Raw genomic sequence first — 14086 nt, 5'->3', positions numbered from 1 at the left:
CCATATAGGCTGCTGACAGTAGCCTTGAGTTGTCATGTTGAAAAATGGCTCTTGGGACACTTTGGAGAAATGTGTGTAACACTGGCTCCAAGACCAAATCAATGTAATGACAAGCTGTTAGTGTATCTGGGAGAAAGACTAGAGAGGTCCGACTACGTACATTATGCCACCCCACATTATAATCCTGGGAGTAGGACCGGTGTGAGGTTCCCTCTTGAAAGTCTTCTCATGACGTTGCCCATGTTGTCTGCAACACCCAAGACAGAAACCATATAAACACATACCCTGCTGCAAGTAAATATGTAAAAGCAATAGTGCACATAAACAACATTGGGTCCTTAGTAAACACTGTTTTTGATTTTAAAAAAAGTGTAAAAGCCATTCCTACCAACTTCAAGGTGTACCCAAATTCAGGATGGTCCTAATCTCTAGTATTAAAACCTTTACAGGGGGCATTCATTAAAGATTTCCCCTGACCCACTTTCTGTGGACTGAGAGCAAAGAAACTTTGCACAGTTATTAGTCCTTCTCTACATAGGTACCACCTAGAGACACACCCTTCTCCCATCTCTTTAAGCAACTGTAAACACCTCGCTTGTAGAAGTCGACAGGTTACCCAAAAGCTTCATTGTGACTTCGGAAATCAGTATCATCATCTGGAAAATGCTTGCCCTTCAAAAATAACTTCATTGTTGGAAAAAGGTGGAAGTCCAATGGTGCAAGGTCGGGTGAGTAATAATTTCAAAGCCACGGCAGCATGCTTCCATTTGGGCAACATGTGAGTTGTGAACTGGTGCATTATCTTGCAGAAGGCGGACACCTTTGGTGAGCATGCCACATCTCTTGGTTTTGATGGCCTCCCACAATTTCCGCAGCAGCGAAGCATAGTATACCCCAGTGATCATTGTACCCTTTGCTAGGAAATCCATCAATACTACTCTGTGCTGGTCCGAAAATACTGTGAGCATGACTTTGGCTGCCGTGGGTTGGGCACGTGCCTTCTTTGGAGGTGGTGAGTCATGACGCTTTCATTAGATCAACTGGCTTTTAGTCTCAGGATCATAGTGATGGACCCAGCTTTCATCCTGTGTGATCAGTCTGTTGAAAAGTCCTCCTGGTTTCCATGGCACATCGTCAATAGAGTCTGAGAGCATTCGACTCGTTCCTTCTTCTGGAAAGGTGTGAGCAACTCGGGAATCCAGGGAGCAGATACCTTATGCAAGTGAAGATGGTCTTGGATGATTTTTTCCATGGATCCCACACTAATCTTAGACCATGGTGGCAAATGGTTATGCGTCGATTTTCCAAAATGGCGACCTCCACATGCTGGATGGTGTTTTCATCAATAGCAGAGTGGGGTCGCCCTGAAATTGGAGCTGTTTTTACCGAAGTCCAACCACATTTGAATTGACGATGCCAGTTCTTGACTACATCATATGATGGGCAATCAACACCATAAACCTCTTTCATCTCATCGTATGTCTTCTTTGGTGTGCAACCTTTCAAGAAAAGGAACTTCATGACTGCTCTGTATGCCACTGGGTCCATTATCAAACCTCACACCACTTCAGCACCTGTAGAATTAAGACCATTATCAGTTCTGAGTTGCAAACTGGCACGTAACCTATAGAGACTTATATCATTACACATGTGCAGTTGCAGCATGCTTTGATAAGTAGAAGTGGGTCAGGGGAAATCTTTATTAAACGTCTCTCATACATTGGTGGAATGGTTTTTATGCTTTTTTTGTTCAAAAACAGTGTTATTTAAGTACTTAATATTATTTATATGCACTATTGCTTTTACTTATTTACTTGCAGCAAGGTATACAGTTGTGCTCAAAAGTTTTCATACCCCTGTAGAATTTTTGCTTTCTTGGCTTTTTTTCAGAGAATATGAATGATAACACCAAAACTTTTTCACCACTAATGTATAGTGGTTGGGTGAAGCCATGTATTGTCAAACTACTGTGTTTTCTCTCTTTAAATCATAATAACATCCAAAATATCCAAATAACCCTGATCAAAAGTTCACATACCCTGGTGATTTTGGCCTGATAACATGCACAGATGTTGACACAAATGGGTTTGAATGGCTACTAAAGGTATCATCTTAACCTGTGACCTGTTTGCTTGTAATCAGTGTGTGCATAAAAGCTGAGTGAGTTTCTGGGATCCAGACAGACTCTGGCATCTTTCATCCAGCCATTATTATCTATTTATTTATTTATTCATATAGCACCATTGATTCCATGGTGATGTACATGAGAAGGGGTTAAATACAAATTACAGATATCACAGTAAGCAAAGTAACAATGACAGACTGATACAGAGAGGAGAGGACCCTGGCCTTGTGGGATTACATTCTACAGGATGGCGGGAAAGGAGACAGTAGATTTAGGGGTTACAGCAACTCTGATGTTGGCAAAGCTGTAGCTCTGGTAGTGGTGAGGAGGCAGCGGAGTCATTGCAGGCTGTAAGCTTTCTTGAAGAGGTGGGTTTTCAGGTTCCATCTGAAGGATCCGAATGTGGTTGATAGTCAGACATGTTGGAGCACAGAATTCCAGAGAATGGGGGATATTTGGGGGAAGTCTTTGAGGCGATTAGGTGAGGAACGAATAAATGTGGAGGAGAGAAGGAGGTCTTGGGAGGACCGGAGGTTACGTGAGGAAAGATATCGTGAGATTAGTTCAGAAATATACAGTATATGTGACACCCCAGGGTCCTGGTTGTCACAGTGGCATCGCTTTCCTCATGGGGAGAGTGATGTCACACTTTGAAGCGAAGGAAGATCTTATCAGGTAATCACAAAGCACACAACATGTTCACACTCCAGGCCAGAAGGGGGAGCTCTGATCCTGCTTAAGGGTGGCTCCCCTATATATATATTCTGGTCTGCAGGGAAAGATAGTTAGTTCGTCCCAGACAGCAGACTGGAACAGTCTGAGGCAGAGAGCAATGTGAGGGGCCAAACAGCCTGAGGTGCTGCAGCTCCTGGATAGTGATATACAGAAGGAAGAACAGTGTTTAGTGAGCGTGCAGGAGAGCAAAGCTCAAGAGAGTGACAGTTGGGGAGGACAGCTGCAACTGGGTACCTCCCTGGCAGAGCGCAGATTTCGGTAGCCGGAAGACCAAGGTTGTGTCGGACTCTAGGAGGCACAGCAGAAACAGGCAGGACAGCTGGATTACACATCACCTGTCTGCCCTATTACCCAGGAGACACAGTGGCGCATAGAGCCTGGGTCATAATAGAGACCCTGTAAAAAGGCTTTAGCCACCTGTCAAACGGGTTTGTGTTCCACCTTTAAGGAGGACAGAAAGAACTGTGAGGACCTTGCCAGAAGCCATAGGCAGTAAGGGACTACAACACCACCACGCTAATAGGAAGGCTTTTAACTCCAACTGGTAAAGGGGACTCTGAATTTGCTTCCAAGCTGGCCAGACCCTTCCTGTACCTGTGATCTGGTGCCCTGGACTGCAGTTGCCTGAAGCCTTCAGTAAACCGGGTAAAGAGACTGTAAAATCGTGTCCTCCGTTCATTACTGCACCACTCACCATCTTCACCTACATACCGGGAGCCCTGGGGACCTACTTCACCTGTGGGAAGTTATACCATCTCAGCTGCCTTAACATCACCCCAGTGGACCCCTTTAAGCAGCGTCCGTCCCCACTGACCGAATATCACAGGTGGCGTCACAAACACAAACTTTATTCAAAAACCCCTTTAAAAACTTTCCCTTTAACATAGGTGCCCAGGGCCATGGACCAGGCGGCCACTACCATGACATTCCCCTTTAAGCCGACCGGACCTGGTACCGAGTACCCCACTGCCCTGGCGGGCGACTCATTCTTGGAGTCACGAACAGGATGGACTGACCCTTTGAAATGGGTCTTGTGCGCCTCAGAGACTAATTTGTTGTGAGACTGCTGCCATTATAGCGCCACGAGGGGCGCAGGAGAAAGAAAAGTGCGCCATCGTGGGTGGGGACTAGCTGTGCGTTGCATAAACAATGGCCGCCCATTCCAAATACTTTTGCACCCTGAGGACATGCCCGTCAGCCAGCGAGATCCGCCTCCTGATCCTGAATGGCGGGAGAAGGAGGAAGAAGAATCTCCGCCCTTGAAGGACTCCTCCAGGTACCAGGATGGAAGCCGTGGCGAGCCGTCACCAGTGGTCCCAGAGTTCCTGAAGGCAGAGGTGGAAGAGCTCAGCGACCAACTTTTGCGGACGCAGGAGCAGAGTCCTATCCGGTGGCCCTTGTTGTCAACAGAGGAGACCGGCATCGGAGACACCGCAGCGGCAGGTAAGGAGACCAACCCAGCCCCAGTAGCCGAGGAACTCCTAGTGGGCCCACTAGCTGCACCGCCATGCTGTGAATCCGGTCGGGTTCAGATCCTGGGGGAATAGGACCAGGCCTCGGGTATGGAAAGTAGCATGGGAGCCCCGATTCAGCCCACCAGTATACCAGGAGAGGTACAGTTGTGGCCAAAAGTATTGACACCCCTGCAATTCTGTCAGATAATACTCAGTTTCTTCCTGAAAATGATTGCAAACACAAATTCTTTGTGGCACAGATCTCATTGGGTTCCATGGGGTTGAGAAAAGAAGGAGAAGTGATGGAAGTCCTCAGCTGGGGGGAATATCAGCAGCATCTTGCACAAGAGTGGGAAAAGAAAGATAAAGAACACCAGGCCAGGCGTAAAGCATTAGACAAAAAGATCTGCACGCTAAAGCTCAGGCCCGCAGAGACAAACCAGGCCCCTCTGAGGCAGGGCACTGTAGTAGCCTTCAGACTGAAAAGAAGCTGGAGGTTCATAAAAGAGCCAGACCTGTATCCAGAGGTGTTTGTTGACTGCTACGACCCATAACAGTTTTCTCCCATTAAGTGACACAAACAAATTATCAAACTTGAAAACTTTTATTGGGAAATATAAGCATAAAATTTCCATCTTTTAACTTTGGGTAAAATATTTGGTCGCAGCTTATAAAAACAGGCAATATCTGCCAACAAATTTGGGTGTAGGGAGATTAACTGCCTTCCGGACTCCCGGGCAGGTATCTTCACCACCAACAAAACTCCACCCTTCCGCAGCTGCGACTGAAACAAACCATAACAAAAAGGGGAGGGAGGGCGGGAAACAGGTCCGGGTCCAGGGATCGGATGTGCTATCAGCACTTCCGGGCGCCAGGAGCAGGGGATAAGCCCCGCCCCCTCTGCAGGGAGTTAACCCCATATTCTATTTGGCCACAGAATGGGAGATCTGCTTGTTACACAGGGGAAGGCGCAGCAGTCAGGGGACAGCGGCGTAAGCCGCAGTGTCCCAAAAACAGGAGAGATGTGGAATCTCACCTCAGGGAAGGACACCCGGACAGGGACTTGAATCCAGGGGACACTGTAACTTACACCCGGCATTTTGGTGACAAGGGATGGTATGCCTTGAATGTGAGAAAGTACGAAGACTCTGCTCCTAATTTAAAGGGCACTAGGCCTAAGACACCAGCAGCACCATCTAGTGCCAAAGTGGTCACAACTACTGCTTCAACTGTGACACCAACCCCTAAAGCCTTTACCAAAATGACAGTTTGCACTATGACAACTACTGAGACTGCAGTGGCTACAGCACCAGTTACCATGTGTACCCAGGCCACACAGAGCCCTATCGCAGGACATGACCTGACAGTTCATGAGTACAAAAGCCATGATCTTTATGTGTTCCCAGGAGTAACTTTGGCCCATGAACTTCCCAGGCCAGGAAGAAGCCAATGCCAAGTGCTACCATGGAAACAACCAAAGTAAATGAGAAAGAAGAACCTGACTGTGAATAAGTTACCAGTTTAAAAAGTTTTGTTTAATCTGACAAGGTTTCCGTTAACCTTTCAGTTATTTGTTTAAAGACATTGAGGCCATGGACAGTGAATGGTACACAAACTAACTCTCTTGTACATAGTTGGCACCTACTTAGGTGCTTCCTACTGGTTTTACAAACAACCGTTAAAGAAACAATTGCTAATGTCTTAAAAGTTGATTTGTTCCTGAGACCTGAAGAGCAAAACCATCTGGCGTGGATGAACACCGGGTCTGGATATATGCCTTGTAGCCCGCCAAGTCCTACGTTGGGGGTTTATGATGGGTTCCTCGCATCGTTGCTGCTGTTATACAGTTAAAATGACTTGAATATGTTGCACTTTAAAATGACAAAAATGTTTATTGTTGTTAAAATGTGTCAGAAAGTCAGAATATGTAGTCCAATAAGTTACCCTGTAAGGAAAATAGATAGTATTTTGCATGCGAGATAGGAAAAGTACTCAGATAGTGTTGAAGAATTATAGTGAGAGTAGGAAAATGAAGGTAAAGCTGATGTTTGGTTTTGCACTTTAAATTAAAAAAATCTTAAGTAGTATACCCGTAAGGGTAGTCGCCGTTTTATAGTAAAAGTTCTATTTTTGAAAAGTTATTCATATTTTTGTATATACTGTATGTTCCAGCAACGTTCAAGTATCAATTACCTCCCATAAAGGGAAGCACAAGTTTACATTAATTAACCTGTTTTACTTGTTTACATGCATTTAAATATTTTGTATGTCTTTTATTTCACCTGTAACTGTTGTTTTCTTTTCCCAGTCCGGGAGAACTGGATCTAAAGGGGGGAGTGTGACACCCCAGGGTCCTGGTTGTAACAGTGGCATTGCTTTCCTCACGGGGAGAGTGATGTCACGCTTGGAAGCGAAGGAAGATCTTCTTATCAGGTAATCACAAAGCACACAACATGTTCACACTCCAGGCCAGAAGGGGGAGCTCTGATCCTGCTTAAGGGTGGCTCCCCATATATATATTCTGGTCTGGAGGGAAAGATAGTTAGTTCGTGCCAGACAGCAGACTGGAACAGTCTGAGGCAGAGAGCAATGTGAGGGGCCATGCAGCCTGAGGTGCTGCAGCTCCTGGATAGTGATATACAGAAGGAAGAACAGGGTTTAGTGAGTGTGCAGGAAAGCGAAGCACAGGAGAGTGACAATTGGGGAGGACAGCTGCGACTGGGCTACCTCCCTAGCATCGCGCAGATTCCAATAGCCGGATGACCGAGGTGTCAGGCTCTAGAATGCACAGCAGAAATCGGCAGGACAGCTGGATTACACATCACCTGTCTGCCCTAATAACCAGGAGACACAGTGGCGCATAGAGCCCGGGTCGTGATAAAGACCCTGTAAAAAGGCTCGAGCCACCTGTCATACGGGTTTTTGTCCCACCTTTAATGAGGACAGAGAGAACTGTGAGGACCTTGCCAAAATCCATAGGCAGTAAGGGACTACAACACCACCGCGCTAATAGGAAGGCATTTAACTCCACCTGGTAAAGGGGACTCTGAATTCACTTCCAAGCTGGCCGGACCCTTCCTGTACCTGTGATCTGGTGCCCTGGACTGCGGTTGCCTGAAGCCTTCAGTAAACCAGGTAAAGAGACTTCAAACCCGTATCCTCTGTTCTTTACTGCACCACTCACCATCTTCACCTACATACCGGGAGCCCTGGGGACCTACTTCACCTGTGGGAAATTATATTATCTCACCTGCCTTAACGTCACCCCAGTGGACCCCTTTACGAAGCATCGGTCCCCACTGAACGAATACCACAGGTGGTGTCACGAACACAAACTTTATTCAAAAACCCCTTTAAAAACTTTCCCTTTAACATGGGCGCCCAGGGCCACGGACCAGGTCGCCGCCACCGTGACATCCCCTTTAAGCCGACCGGACCCGGTATCGAGTACCCCACGGCCCTGGCGGGCGACTCATATGGAGGAGACAAGTTATGGTTGGCTTTGTAGGTCAGTATTAGTAAATTGAACTGGATATGTTGTGGGAATGGGAGCCAGTGAAGAGATTTGCAGAGGGGAGAAGCGGAGGAGTGAGATGAATTAGTTGGGCCGCAGAGTTAAGGATGGACTGGAGAGGTTCGAGAGTGTTAGCAGGGAGGCCACAGAAAAGGATGTTGCAGTAGTCGAGGCGGGAGATGATGAGGGCATGCACAAGCATTTTAGTAGATTGAGGGTTACGGAAAGGACAGATTTTGGAAATATTTTTGAGCTGGAGGCAACAGGAGGTGGAAAGAGCTTGGATGTGCGGTTTGAAGGACCGGGCAGAGTCGAGAGTTACTCCGAGGCAGCGAACTTCTGGGTCGGGGGAAAGCATGATGTCATTTATTGTGATAGATAGACCAGGTGAGAAAGATCTGTGAGATCGAGGAAAGATGATGAGTTCAGATTATCCACAATGAGTTTGAGGAAGCGAGAGGAGAAGGAGGATATGGTTGATAGATACTCTGGGATTCAGGACAACAGAGAGGTGACGTCTGGGCCAGAGAGGTAGATCTGAGTGTCTTCAGCATAAAGGTGGTACTGGAATCCATGGGACTTTGTGAATTGTCCCAGGCCAAGTGTATAGATTGAGAAGAGTAGGGGTCCGTAGCCATTGACGTTTCTGTATTGTGAGTCATGGGGAAGGCAAAAGAATTGTCAACGGATTTACGGGAAATAGTAGTTGAACTGTATAAAACAGGAAAGGGATACAAAAAGATATCCAAGGAAACCTGTGATTAACAAATCGAAAATCATGGTATCTGTAAAAAACAAAACCATGGTCAGGTAGACCAACAAAAATGTTGTCCACAACTACCAGGAAAATTGTTCGGGATGCTAAGAAAAACCCAAAAATAACATCAGCTGAAATACAGGACTCTCTGAAAACTAGCAGTGTGGCTGTTTCAAGATGCACAATAAGGAGGCACTTGAAGAAAAATGGGCTGCATGGTCGAGTTGCCAGAAGAAATCCAGTACTGACCCAATGCCACAAAGTATCTTGCCTATAATACGCAAAACAGCACAGAGAAAATCCTCAAAACTTCTGGAACAAGGTAATTTGGAGCGATGAGACCAAAATTGAACTTTTTGGCCTATGATGAAAGGAACACCATTCCTATTGTAAAGCACAGAGGTGGATCGCTGATGTGTTGGGGATGTGTAAGCTACAAAGGCACAGGAAACTTGGTCAAAGCTGAAGGAAAGATGAATGCAGCGCATTATCAGCAAATACCGGAGGCAAATGTGCACTCATCAGCCCGGAAGCTGTGCATGGGACGTATGTGGATGTTCCAAAATTACAACGATCCAAAACACAAGGCCAAGTTGACCTGTTATTGGCTACAGCAGAACAAAGTGAAAGTTCTGGAGTGGCCATCTCAGTCTCCTGACCTCAATATCATTGAGCCACTCAAGTGCGCAGTTCATGCTAGACAGCCCAGGAATTTACAGGAACTGGAGGCTTTTTGCCAAGAAGAGTGGGCAGCTTTACCCTCTGAGAAAATAAAGAACCTCATCCACAACTACCACAAAAGATTTCAAGCTGTCATTGATGTTAGAGGGGGCAATACACGGTATTAAGATATGGGGTATGTGAACTTATGATCAGGTTCATTTGGATGTTTTGGGTTGTCACTATGATTTAAAAAGAGAAAACACAGTAGTTTGACAATAAATGGCTTCACCCAAGCACTGGCCGTGAGTGGAGAAAAAGTATTAGTGTTATCATTCATATTCTCTGAAAAAAGGCCAAGAAAGCAAAAAAAATCTGCCGGGGTTTGTAAACGTTTCAGCACAACAGTATGTTTATTTTGTTTCTGTCTTTGGTTTTGTCTGTTTTATGGTCATTGTGAACATGCTCCTATTTTGCATGCATATCAACTTATACTCCAGTTCATTTTTTTCAGTTTAATTCCAATTTGTCTGCAGACTAATCTCTGGTAATTATTGCATCCAAGACAACATTGCTCCATTACAGCCTCTGATGTCTATTTGAAACTGGGCGTTGTGCTTGGTGATGTAAGGCTTATCCATGGAAAGCCATGCCATGTAGCTCCCAGTTTTTGTGCTGATATTAATACCAATGGAGGTTTAGAACCCTGCAATTATTGGTTCAGTAGAGCATTTACGATTTATATGCTCTATGCTCTGCCACAATCCGTGTCTCGCTTTGTGTCTTTGTGGTATGCCACTTAGTTGGCATCTAATCACAGTACCAGTCTCCGATTTAGTGAGCTCCTTAAGGCCTTGTTCAGCTTTTTTCCCCATTTCATTTGTTTCTACAGGAATCCACAACAAAATATGCATTGAGAATCTGCTGTGATTACTGTTTATTTGCTGTGTGTTTGGTGAAGATTTCACACAACATTTTATGAGTTTTTTCTTAGTACAGAAGTAATGGGATTCTGCACTTTAAAAAAAATGCATTTTTAGATACTTTTTTTTACAATTTTCTATTAAAAACCTTATAAAAAAAATCACAGTTAAACTGCATCTTTAAATACACAGAAACATGAGTTTTTGTGAAATCACATCCACATTGCTTTGACATGTTACACCCAACAGATTTTCTGTATAAAAAAAATTTAAAGCGAAAAAAAAAATATACAGCATTACAGTACATGTGAACCTGGCCTAAAACGAGCCATTTCTTTACAAATGTTTGTAAAAGCAGATTGCATGGCGAAGAGCTTGGTTTTATACACCTGTTACAATAGGACTCAACTAAAAAAAACTGAACTCAGTGATTAAGACGTATGTGTTCAGTACTTTGTCCAAGTATCGTCTTTGTTGTCCAACAGATTTAGGTTTGTTTTGAAGGGTATTAAGGCTCTATGTCTCCAGAGTGTTGGTTTCTTCTTCTGAAGTCTAGTGACAGGTTCCCTTTAAAATATGTTTCCGCTTGTCTACAAGGCTACCAAACACACACATCAATCACAGAATGTCAGGCATTCACACTCTTCCGCTTATAGGATATCCATTATGACCTCAGGGTAGAAGCTCGTTTGCTAAGAAAGCAAAAGATTTTCATTCATCTTCTTCCCGCTGATCGAGAACAGGCAAACTAGCAGCCGATAATTAATGAATGTGCTTCCTTACGAAAGCTTGTTCCCTTCAATCAGGCCATGACTCGAGGAACAAAAACAATGCTCATTTGTCAGGTCTGATACATTTTTAGTTGGCTTAAAAATAATCTTCATTCTCAGCAGCACATTGTCTTGTGTTAGCAAAATGTGTGCTGCCGAGAACAATGATATGAATGAAGATTTTCTTGTCATGGTATTGGGTATCGTTCATTGCTTATGAAAGTAAAGTAGGGCGATCTAAACAGGTCAGTAAACAACTGCTGATTATCTTGCATTTAGTCGATAGGTGGTTGTGAAGCAATGGACAGAGGACCACCACGGTGCAGGAAGACTACTGTACACAAGATGAGGTGCAAACAACAAAGGGTAGATTTATTGGAAGGCAAGGAATGAAGTGAATGAGGAAGATGCAAACGGGTATGCAATGGCAAAAGATAATTTATAAGTTATATTCTTTAGCTTGTCCGTAAAATAGCACGGTGCTCCAACTGTTACAGACTCAATATATGTTACACAAGTAAATGCAAACAATAAACAAAGAATTATGCTACTCTATGTATAACCTCCCTGGCCTTTACTAAGCAGGCCACACGGCTGCTGTGTACTGACTATTGAAGCCTACACTAGGCCCTGACATGTGCACCAAACAGGAACAAACTCACGGTGATGTTGGGGACTCAGATCCAGTCATGGGGGCCCCCAGCAGTCTAGTACGGTGGTGCGCACGGCTCTCTGCCAGCTCCGTGAAACGTGGTCTTCTCCTTGCTTCTGGGTCCTGGAGGTGCTCCTGGAAACTGTAAATCCCTTTTTCAGTATCTACGTGGCTCCTCGAACTAACACAGGACAGCCACCCTCACTGCACCCGGAAAAGTCTGTCAAATCTCACAAGTCCACTCCGTTACAGGCTGTGGGTCCTCTTGCAGCTATTAGCACAAAGTTCTCTCTGCAGCAGCCTCAGCTCACACATACAGTTCAGGCTCCACCCCTGCTATCTGCACAGTCCGGTCCATTATACAGTATATTGCAGGGGAGGAGAAGAACATTCCATCACGCAAGACAAGGGGGTGCAGTCTGTTAAACTAACAGCATGTTCTTTACTGTTCATAACAGCACCACCCTCCTACAGTTGTTTAACCTCTTTCCGACATCGGAAGTGATAGAATGCCGATGTTGGATACCCTCTGGTGCTGAGACCACATCTTTTCCGGCACATGTCTCTAACAGCCGTGGGTGGAATCCTAATCCACCCATGGGTGTTAACTAGTTAAATGCCGCTGTCAATCTCTGACAGCGTCATTTAACACGCGCTCCCGGCAAGCGCGCCGGAAATCCCACCCATTGATGACCCCGTCACGTGATCGCGGGTCACCGATGGGTTGGCATAACAACCAGAGGTCTCCAGCAGACCTCTATGGTTGCAACTGCCGGATTGCTGTGAGCACAGCCCAGTGGTCGACACTCATAGCAAGTGAGCTATTCTGCTACATACAGATGATCTGATCTTCGCCTGTATGTAGCAGAGCCGATCAGATTATGGCAGCTTCTAGTCTTCCATAGAGACTATTGAAGCATGCCAAAAGTAAAAAAAAAGTTTTAAAAAATATTTATAAAAAATATATAAAAGTTCAAATCACCCCCCTTTCGCCCCATTCAAAATAAAACAACAAAAAATAAATCAAATATATACATATTTGGTATCAGCGCATTCAGAATCGCCCAATCTATCAATATAACAAAATAATTAACCGATTGCTAAACAGTGTAATGAGAAAAAAGTCAAAACACCAGAATTACGTTTTTTTGGTTGCCGCAACATTGCATTAAAATGCAATAAAGGGCGATAAAAAAAAACCAATAATAATAATAATAATAAACATGCCTTAAAACATTCTCTCTTATTATTCTGGCATTTGGCAAATCTTAATAATTATGGAAATACTAATTGACATAAAACCAGAAAGATTTATTCTGATTTCATGTCAGAAAAACATCCATATGTGTCTTTTTATATAGTGTCAACTGTATAGTTTCAACTGTATAGAGAGAGAGAGAGTTGCTTGAGAAAAACATGCAAAATGTAAAGAATTCATATTACCTTTATCAACTGGAGGTGTTGGTTTGAGGAGGTGTTCTGGAGCGTTGTTCAGGAGACTGTTGCTTGGTGATTTGTCTGTGTGCACATCCTCATCCTCTCCTATTTGGTTTTCTCTTCCTTTACTTCCTGGTGTTTCACTCTGTTGTTTGAAAGTGCATATTTGTATGATTGGTAGTTTCATTTATCCCTGTACGTCTTCCCTTGTAAGTCTGATTTGTGTATTCATATACACAACATCTCCCCACTTGCCTGGGTGGACGAGGAGACAGATAATTGCTGATTCAGGAGCTCAGAAAGGCATGTGACCATAGCGTCTTGACCATCAGAAGTAATTCTGGGAGCAGGGAGCCCCTAGCTTAGGGATAGGGAAGGAGCCCCTAGCCCCGGGATATGTTGCAACTGTGCCATGACACCATTATTGTTCTAACATAGCATGGTAGCCACACTGGTCATACATTCTGATGCCCGGACAGTGCCCAACAAATAGTATCATGCCTCTACGGTACTTTCTCTTCCATACAGTATGATGGCTCCAAAGTCACAAGACCTAAAGTCCGAGCATTGCTTTCATTCTTTATATAGACAGTACTATAGAAGAGGGATCTGTTGGCTCTTTATTCCACTGTTACATTCAATTCGATTTGTGTTCTGAGAGCACAGAAACAGCTGAAGTTGGGACATATAGTGGGTCAGCTCCCCAAATTCGACACAGATAAGTTGGATCATAAGCTTAAACTGGGAGGTAGATAAATAAGTGACAGCCAAGACCTCGTAAACATATAGCCAGCCTTATCATATATTTTCAATCTTGCTTCTTACTGAAACTCTGGATGGAGAGTGATCAAGAAACTGATCCCATTGTTTTCAATTAATTTCTCACTTTTTTGGTGCATCGGTTGATGTGCCACACAGGTCCAAATGATGATTCTGGGGCCAACCTTCAATCTGGCTCCTAGCCAGGTCTAGAAAAACAGGATAAAAAAAGTTTGGTGATAACTAATGGTTTTTTGCATCAATTTTGGTTTCAATTTTGATATGATGAGTTGCAAATTA

At 44.3% G+C, this 14086-nt stretch overlaps 1 protein-coding gene across 1 annotated transcript in view; it reads right to left on the bottom strand.

The window, feature by feature from the left end:
* RHBDF1 (rhomboid 5 homolog 1) overlaps positions 1 to 13150 on the bottom strand; it is a 270222-nt gene extending 257072 nt beyond the window's left edge. The window contains exon 1 of the mRNA XM_077275324.1: positions 13034 to 13150. The gene's annotated coding sequence lies outside the window, so the exon portion shown is untranslated. The remainder of the gene's footprint in view (positions 1 to 13033) is intronic.
* Positions 13151 to 14086: the final 936 nt, after the last annotated feature.

The sequence above is a fragment of the Ranitomeya variabilis genome, chromosome 7 (genome assembly GCF_051348905.1).
Source record: "Ranitomeya variabilis isolate aRanVar5 chromosome 7, aRanVar5.hap1, whole genome shotgun sequence".
In the NCBI taxonomy this organism is placed as follows: Eukaryota; Metazoa; Chordata; class Amphibia; order Anura; family Dendrobatidae; genus Ranitomeya; species Ranitomeya variabilis.
The sequence above is the reverse complement of the archived record's forward strand: the minus strand, read 5'-3'. Positions and strand labels throughout refer to the sequence as shown.